General features: G+C 40.0%; 1 long non-coding RNA gene across 1 annotated transcript; it reads left to right on the top strand.

The window, feature by feature from the left end:
• Positions 1 to 1,394: 1,394 nt before the first annotated feature.
• LOC307010547 lies at positions 1,395 to 8,262 on the top strand. The gene is made up of 4 exons (XR_013800211.1): positions 1,395 to 1,583; positions 3,055 to 3,155; positions 3,609 to 3,724; positions 5,693 to 8,262. It is a non-coding gene; the product is annotated as an uncharacterized lncRNA (long non-coding RNA).
• Positions 8,263 to 8,738: the final 476 nt, after the last annotated feature.

The raw sequence follows: 8,738 nt of genomic DNA, 5'->3' as shown, positions 1-8,738 counted from the left end.
ATGCATTGATCTTATGTATCACAGCTGCAAAAATAGGTGATACTGGCAGAGAAAAATGTATCACCATATGATCTCTCATCTGGTAATCGGGCTGTCTGATTCTGATGGAAAGGGTGTATGAAACTGAGAAGAGAGTGTGTTTTATTTATCTATTTTTGCGCTGTCAGCCAATAAAAATTTTTTTTACTAATTAATTTTTTCACACACCTAATCGCACCTAAAATTAAAGTTTTTAATATATTTTTATATTGTAATACTTTCACATTGATTCTCCAAAATAATGTAAACAACTTTCCGGGCCGGTTCAGTTTTTTACCTGCCCTGCTAAACTGCACAAAAAAAGTATATGTTGTTTTTTTCCCCATGTAACCTTGTAAACAGTGCTTTAAGATTTTCGGTAGGTCTAACAGGTAAAAAAAATAAAAATCAAACACTGCACAGCCTTCACTGCACAAATTATAAATTAAATATAGACTAATCCTTATTAAAGCTACAGAAGTTATTCAGTTGCCTGAATAACTTTTATAGCTTTAATAAGGGATTGATTTTTCTCTGTATATTTGTTCTTTGATTAACATTAATGACAAACAGCAGCAGGTTTTTTAGGCTGCTGTCAATTTAAGGCATGACGCGGATCTGACACGCATCCAACTCTTTGCTTTATAACTCAATTTAACTCATTTAAAAATATGCTTGCGAGGATACTCAACAAAACAGGAGTTTGTAACGTTTTTGTCTGTTCAAGCGCGAAACTCGATGCTGTATTCTGTGCTTGAGATTTGAGTACTTTTTTTCATCTTATCATGCTTGAATTGTTTAATAACACTTGAATGAATGATAGCATGATCGTGTACTGTGGTGCACCCAAAGGATGACAGAAAAAACTGATGCTGTGTAATATTTACTATACTAATATAGGCCTACACTTTTGGTACCAATATGTGTGTAGGCCTACCTTTTGATAGGGTGCCTTTTTTCTGAGAGTATGCATTAATTGCGTGTACTTCACGCGTTAAACTGAAAAAAAAGGAGTGGAAGAATCGCTTATATGCTTGAAGGAGATAGGCTAATAAAGCTTGGAGATGTGAGGTTAAAAGATTATTTAAGAGGTTTTGAAATGTAGGCTATGCCAGTGAGATAAGCTGTAGGAGTATATGAGCAATAACACCTTTCAAAACTAAAATGATTATAATTAGCTAAGCCATATGTTAAGAAATACGCAACAAGAGAGAGGAGGAGGAAACGCAGCAGCAGAGGATGCGAGAAGAATGGAGTTTGATGCAGGAGCGTCATCATTGCCTAGTGACTCTCCTAGCAACAGGAAACATCTGTTTCAGTGTCGACCAATCAGGAGCCGGTGCAGTCTGTTATTGCTTTCTGAACAGAAAGGGGATATTTTAAGAGCCGAGAGTGAGCCGAATACTACAGGGATTATATCAAAAGCAAGACTTCGACATCTGGGGGCGAAGCGTCAAGCTCACGCGGAGCTGAAAGCGGCTACATTCGGCACAATATGAGCTCTTTTAAACCTCTGATCTGATGAGCGCGCGTGCAGGGACTGTTAATGTGGCTTTATAAATAAGGTAGGATCGTGTACCTTTGTTAATCATATTGGTTTTTAATATCATTACAATATCATTAAGTTACATTTTACTGCATGGATTTGTTTATTTTGCAACAGTTATAGGGGGTGCAATTAGCTATTTAATAGTTTATACCCTATAACAGACCCATTTTATAGTTTGAATTTTTTTTTCTTTTTCTCGAAAATGCGCGTTCTGTGATTCATTCATTAGCGTGACAGTTGAGTGAATGTACTGCACTATAACATTATGCATGCATGTTGGACTTTCAGTTATTAAATTTACTTATTTGGTACACTCACTGTAAAAAAAGAAAAATGAAAATAACATTCTTAAAATATAATGTAAGTTAAAAAAATCTATTTTGATTCAATTTTTCAGCAGAATATATATATATAAAGTAAAGTTAAGAGTATTCATGTTTTTTATTTTTATTTTTAGTTTCCCCTTTAAAAATGATTTTTTTTAATGAATTTTCCATTAAAATTACTAACATAATTACAGATGTTTTTATTTAGACATGGAACAAGTTACCTTATGTGGGCCATGTTGATATCACATGACCAGCAGAATACTGGATCTTTGTAACTCAAATTTTTGGACAATTTTGCTGAATGAATCATAGCTGGATGCTATACAATAGCATTAAAGCGAAAATTATTGCTTTTGCATGGTGTTTCATCCATACTAGACAACTGTAATATTGGCCAGACTCAGTGCACCTTTATCAAGACAAAAATACTTTCATGTTCAAATATTGTTCAAATATGAATTGCCTTAATTATAATAATTAAGAATACTGTAAGAAATAAAAATCTATATATGGTGAATGGGACATTGCCAGAATTCTCTTACATGAACATCATATGAACTTTGTCATCATGTTACTTTATACAATCTGTGTTATCAGTATATCTTAATAGCTTAAACAAAATTAGTTAAAAATGATAAAATGTTATCACGTTTACAGTTATAACTGAAAGTCGCTAAAATGGCATCTAATATCGTCCCTGTATTTGTACAGTTTAACCAAATGCAACTAAAAGAATGTACAGTGAAGAAATATCTTATTGGTTTATATGTCTCCTCTCTCTCTCTCTCTCTCTCTCTCTCTCTCTCAAGCACACAAACTGACATGCAGCCCACACTAATCTACCCACCCACGGTTATTGTGCCCCGCACCGCTGTTGACAGAGCACACGGCACGTTTCTTTGAACCTGATAAATAAAACGCAGCAGCAAGACATTGTGCAACTAAAGCACAGCTTCCTGCAGATGCCATTGCATTTATACTGTGCGATTTGTTTTCGCTTCTTTGAGACAGAACCACACTGATCTGTAAGGAAGATCAGGGCTAGTTGTAACACATTCACACCAATTTAACTTTAGTCAACTGAAATCAGATAGGAAACAGTAGGATCCAGTAAACGATACTCTCTCTCTGTTTTTTTTTCTCTCTCTCTGACTATAGGAACCATTAGGCAATGTGTGTGAGCCAGAGTAAAGAGCCTCAGGTGAATAGAGGATTTGTCAGAGAGGCGTGTGATTGTGTCTGCGTGAAGCAGTCCTCAGGTAATTAAAACACACAACACACACAGACATTGTTACATAACACACTGACCCTAGTCTAACCTAATCCACGTTACCCATGACATATACCCCCGGTTTCCCAGACTAAAATGCATGTTTGAGCTGTCTTAACTGAAAGCAACTAGCACTGACATATCTTAAAATATGGCAGAGCCATTGTTTTATGCAACCAGTAATGTTTTTAGTTTTTTTCCAAGGCATGTTTATAAAAGCTTTTTAAATGTCCTAATTGAACTAAGGTCTAATCCTGGCTTAATCTAAGTCCTGTCTGTGAAACCGGGCCATAGTGTTTGAGGACACAGACGATGGCATTGTTTGAAGGTGAATCGTCATCCCAGCGAGAGATTGAAAGAGAGATCTGTTACATTTGTAAAAATTAAATTTCCGTCCAGTTGCAAAGCCAGTTTCACAGAGTCCTTGTGTGCTTATCCGCAGGGTCTTTCCTCTAAGAGTGCCCTCAACGGTCGACAACGTCGAAAGTCGCCTACTTTAAGCGAAAATATGCGGAAGAGGAGGATGTTCAGGGAAGCCTACATGGATATTTACAAAAAGTGAGTGTCGACTGATATGAGCTGAGACTGCTGATTTTTTTTTGTGCACAGTTGAACTAAGAATGCCTTTTAAATTCCAGTTCAGTTTCTGAATTTGAATTGAGGAAGCAAACAGGATGCAGAATTGAAATTCAAATTTGAATGAAAGGAAGTATAACTAAAATGAATTTACATTCAATAAATTCACAACTGTAACTTTGAATATTGGCTTGACAGGCTTGTTTTGAAAAAAAGTAAGGATGGATGGAAGGATGGATGGATGGGTGGATGTCTCACATGTCTGTCTCTCTTACCCGTCTATCTCTCTCACCAGTCTGTCTCTTTCACATGTCTCTCTCTCTCTCACACATGTCTGTCTCTCTTACCCATCTATCTCTCTCACCTGTCTGTCTCTCTCACCTGTCTGTCTCTCTTACCGATTTGTCTCTCTCACCTGTCTGTCTCTCTCACTGGTCTGTCTCTCTCACATGTATGTCTCTTACCTGTCTGTCTCTCTTACCGGTCTGTCTCTCTTACCGGTCTGTCTCTCTCACATGTCTGTCTCTCTCACATGTCTGTCTCTCTCACCTGTCTGTCTCTCTCACCTGTCTGTCTCTCTCACCTGTCAGTCTCTCTCACCTGTCTGTCTCTGTCTCTCTCACCTGTCTGTCTCTCTCACCTGTCAGTTTCTCTCACATGTCTGTCTCTCTCACCTGTCTGTCTCTCTCACCTGTCTGTCTCTCTCACCTGTCTGTCTCTCTCACCTGTCAGTCTCTCTCACCTGTCAGTCTCTCTCACCTGTCTGTCTCTGTCTCTCTCACCTGTCTGTCTCTCTCACCTGTCAGTTTCTCTCACCTGTCAGTCTCTCTCACCTGTCTGTCTCTCTCACCTGTCTGTCTCTGTCTCTCTCACCTGTCAGTCTCTCTCACCTGTCAGTCTCTCACCTGTCTGTCTCTCTCACCTGTCTGTCTCTCTCACCTGTCTGTCTCTCTCACCTGTCTGTCTCTCACCTGTCAGTCTCTCTCACCTGTCTGTCTCTCTTACCTGTCTGTCCCTCTCACCTGTCTGTCTCTGTCTCTCTCACCTGTCAGTCTCTCTCACCTGTCAGTCTCTCTCACCTGTCAGTCTCTCACCTGTCTGTCTCTCTCACCTGTCTGTCTCTCTCACCTGTCAGTCTCTCTCACCTGTCAGTCTCTCACCTGTCTGTCTCTCTCACCTGTCAGTCTCTCTCACCTGTCAGTGTCTCACCTGTCTGTCTCTCTCACCTGTCTGTCTCTCTCACCTGTCAGTCTCTCACCTGTCAGTCTCTCACCTGTCTGTCTCTCTCACCTGTCTGTCTCTCTCACCTGTCAGTCTCTCTCACCTGTCAGTCTCTCACCTGTCTGTCTCTCTCACCTGTCTGTCTCTCTCACCTGTCTGTCTCTCTCACCTGTCAGTCTCTCACCTGTCTGTCTCTCTCACCTGTCAGTGTCTCACCTGTCTGTCTCTCTCACCTGTCTGTCTCTCTCACCTGTCAGTCTCTCACCTGTCAGTTTCTCTCACCTGTCAGTCTCTCTCACCTGTCTGTCTCTCTCACCTGTCTGTCTCTGTCTCTCTCACCTGTCAGTCTCTCTCACCTGTCAGTCTCTCACCTGTCTGTCTCTCTCACCTGTCTGTCTCTCTCACCTGTCTGTCTCTCTCACCTGTCAGTCTCTCTCACCTGTCAGTCTCTCTCACCTGTCTGTCTCTCTTACCTGTCTGTCCCTCTCACCTGTCTGTCTCTGTCTCTCTCACCTGTCAGTCTCTCTCACCTTTCAGTCTCTCACCTGTCTGTCTCTCTCACCTGTCAGTCTCTCTCACCTGTCAGTGTCTTACCTGTCTGTCTCTCTCACCTGTCAGTCTCTCTCACCTGTCAGTGTCTCACCTGTCTGTCTCTCTCACCTGTCTGTCTCTCTTACCTGTCTGTCTCTCTCACCTGTCTGTCTATCTTACCTGTTTGTCTCTCCTCAGCACCTGATCCTGCGTGAGGAGCGCAGCTGCATATTGCGCCTATCTCTGCAGAAGCTGCGTTTCCTAGACGACCCCGAGGTTTACCTCCGTCGCTCCGTGCTCATCAACAACCTGCTACGCAAGATCCACCTGGACGAGGCCCAGAGGGAGAGGGAGAAACAGAGGGATGACAAGGAGGAGGAGACAGAAAGAAGGCGGAAGAGACTGAAGATGGTGCTCCAGGAGTTCCAGCAGTACAAGCTGCTGCCGTATTCATGCTCCCCAGCCACATGCATCTGTGCCCTGGGGAGCTGCCACACCCTGCCTCCTGATCATGGAGCTTCAGTGCTACTCTACCATTTGGATGACAAAGGATAAGATGTCATATGTACATGCAGGGGATTTTCAACAGTCCATGACTGATTTCCAGGAGCCAGCAAAAAAGAAGAAGGGGTTTCGGGTTTGTGTGCATTTGTGCTTGTGCAAGTCTGCTGGTGAGCATGAGCTCTGTGGTTTGTGACGTGACGGCCCATATCAGGGTGTATTTTTCCAAGTGGAAAAAGACAACATCATCTTGTTATCATCACTGCCTCGCTCAATCTGAACTTTGACCAGACGTTTTGTTTTCATAAATTTGCTTGAGTTAGCTATTATCTTAAAGAGATAGTTCACCCAAAAATTTAAATTGTCAACTTTTACTCTCCCTCATGTCGTTCCAAACCCGTAAGACTTTCGTTCATCTTTGGAACACAAATGAAGATTTTTTTGATGAAATCTGAGAGCTTTCTGCCCCTCCATTGACAGCTACGCAACTGACACATTGACGCTTCAAAAAGTTCATAAAGAGATCGTAAAAAATAATTGAGCGATTTAGTCCAAATTTTCTAATGAGACTCGATCGCTTCATGAACAGCTTGAATTTAGGCTTTTATTCACATAAACATTGATCAGCGAACATAAAGAAGCTTCAAACAAGCTGCGTAAGTGAACATGCTTGAGCTTCCGTTTACCATAACTGATGTGTGAGTTGATGAGTTTATATGTGAATAAAAGCCTTAATTAAATCTGTTCAGCGTATAAAGCGATGGTGTCTCTTCAAAAAATTTGGGAAATTAGTTTTACAATCTCTTTATGAACTTTTTGAAGCGTCAAAGTGATAGTTGAGTAGCTGTCAATGGAGGGACAGAAAGCTCAGATTTCATCAAAAAGATCTTCATTTTAGTTCTGAAAATAAACGAAAGTCTTACAGGTTTGGAATGACATGTGGGAGATTAATGAATGACAGAATTTTCATTTTCGGGGTGAACTATCCCTTTAAGCACTGTTTTCAGGGATTAAAAAAGGCAAATGAATGCCATGCACCTTGTTGTTATGTTGTAAAAAAAAAGAAGAAGAAAAAAATAATATTTGTCAGTTTCAAAATCCTGGCTGCTTATAAGGTTGAAGTGATTTTACTAAAGCTTTGTTGCTCTGAAATGAATTTGTGTGTGTGTGTGTGTGTGTGTGTTTAAGTGGCTACTGATGTCAAACTAATTATGTTTATTTATTTTTTTTATTAAGTTCCCATACCTTTAACAAAAAACAAAAAGAAAGAAAATGGGAAATATGTATGAGGGAAAATGAGAAGTGAAACTAATATTTCTTTCAAGGCCTTCTGGTTTTGTCGACTTAAACAGGGTCATGTGACATGCAACTTTCACAGTCATAATAGTGTGTGTTTGGGGGGGTACTTGCTACTTGTGTTTCGTTAAGATATTTGCATTCAGCCTTTTAAGGCTTTTTGGCAGAAACTGTTATGTAAAGGTGACTCTGCCATCTAGTGTTATGGCAATGAATTCTCAGCAACATAGTCCTCTTTGGTTCATTCATTTCAATCATCTGTACTACCTGCAGTTCATAATGCAGTCTTCTGTCCCTTGTAACAAATGTAGGTATCAGTCCAGGCTGTCCGGTATACATGTTCCCAATGCCTCCTTTGTACACACATGGATTTTCTACATTTCTGGCTGTTTAATATTTGGATCTGGAAACCAAACCTGTTTGGGTCGGTGTCGAATATCTCATAACAATGGCCTACATTCTGTGCAAAAACCCACGGTTTATGATTAACAGGGAAAACAAGGTATACATGCTCAATGTAGTGTAAAATCACTCGCTTTCTTTTACACAGAGCCTCAAAAGATCCTGTTCTCGTCTCATATCGCTGTGTGCATGTCTCACATGTTGGTTACACAAGGTTTTCTAACAGGCAATGTAGTGCAAAAATATTTTGGTACAGTATAATGACTGGTACTCTTACTATTAATATTTTGTTTGTTTGTTTATGCACATTTGTATGTGTAATGTATATTTTTTTTCAATATCTGAATGTAATTTAATGAAATCTAAATTCAGAGTGCTATCTTTTGGACATTTCAAAGCATAGACATTGATATCCAGATTATTTTGAAATGAAGCTATTTTTGTTTCAAAGAGAACATTATTTCCTCAGAGAATTTAGTGCTATTTTGCCAAAAGATTTAAAAGTAGCATATAGGAGAATTGTCTATTTTCATGGCACTGCGGTCAAATAAAATCAAATATTGAATGTTTCACTCAGTCCCTTTTCTTTATCTGTTTAAATAAATATATGCAAATGCAAAAGTTATGATTTCATAAATGTATCACATTTATCATCATGTGCGGCCGCTCCCGAGTCCGTAAAGGGATGACGTCATCGCTACGTGAACGTCTCCGCAACAGTGGACGGAGTTGCTAAACGTTACACAAAGGTTAACTTAATTACTCCAGAGGGCGCTTTGCGGCACAAAGGAGCCGAACTCCCCGTTGAACTGCATTCAAATCTCATGTCTTTTTGGTTCTACTGTTAACACATGTAGCCTACACTAAAAGCATTCTCGTTTAAACCTAGTAATCCAAACGATTAGTAGGCTACTTGACGTATGCGTTTAAACCAGCCCACGCAAGATCTTTTAAATTATCCTAAACTAACACGATTCGGCAATCAAACCTTAGCGCTGTGAAAAGTAACAGTCATCACGTGACAATGCTGGCTCTCAGATGTTTC

This window comes from Phoxinus phoxinus (genome assembly GCF_949152265.1).
Source record: "Phoxinus phoxinus genome assembly, chromosome: 14".
Classification (NCBI taxonomy): Eukaryota; Metazoa; Chordata; class Actinopteri; order Cypriniformes; family Leuciscidae; genus Phoxinus; species Phoxinus phoxinus.
The sequence above is the reverse complement of the archived record's forward strand: the minus strand, read 5'-3'. Positions and strand labels throughout refer to the sequence as shown.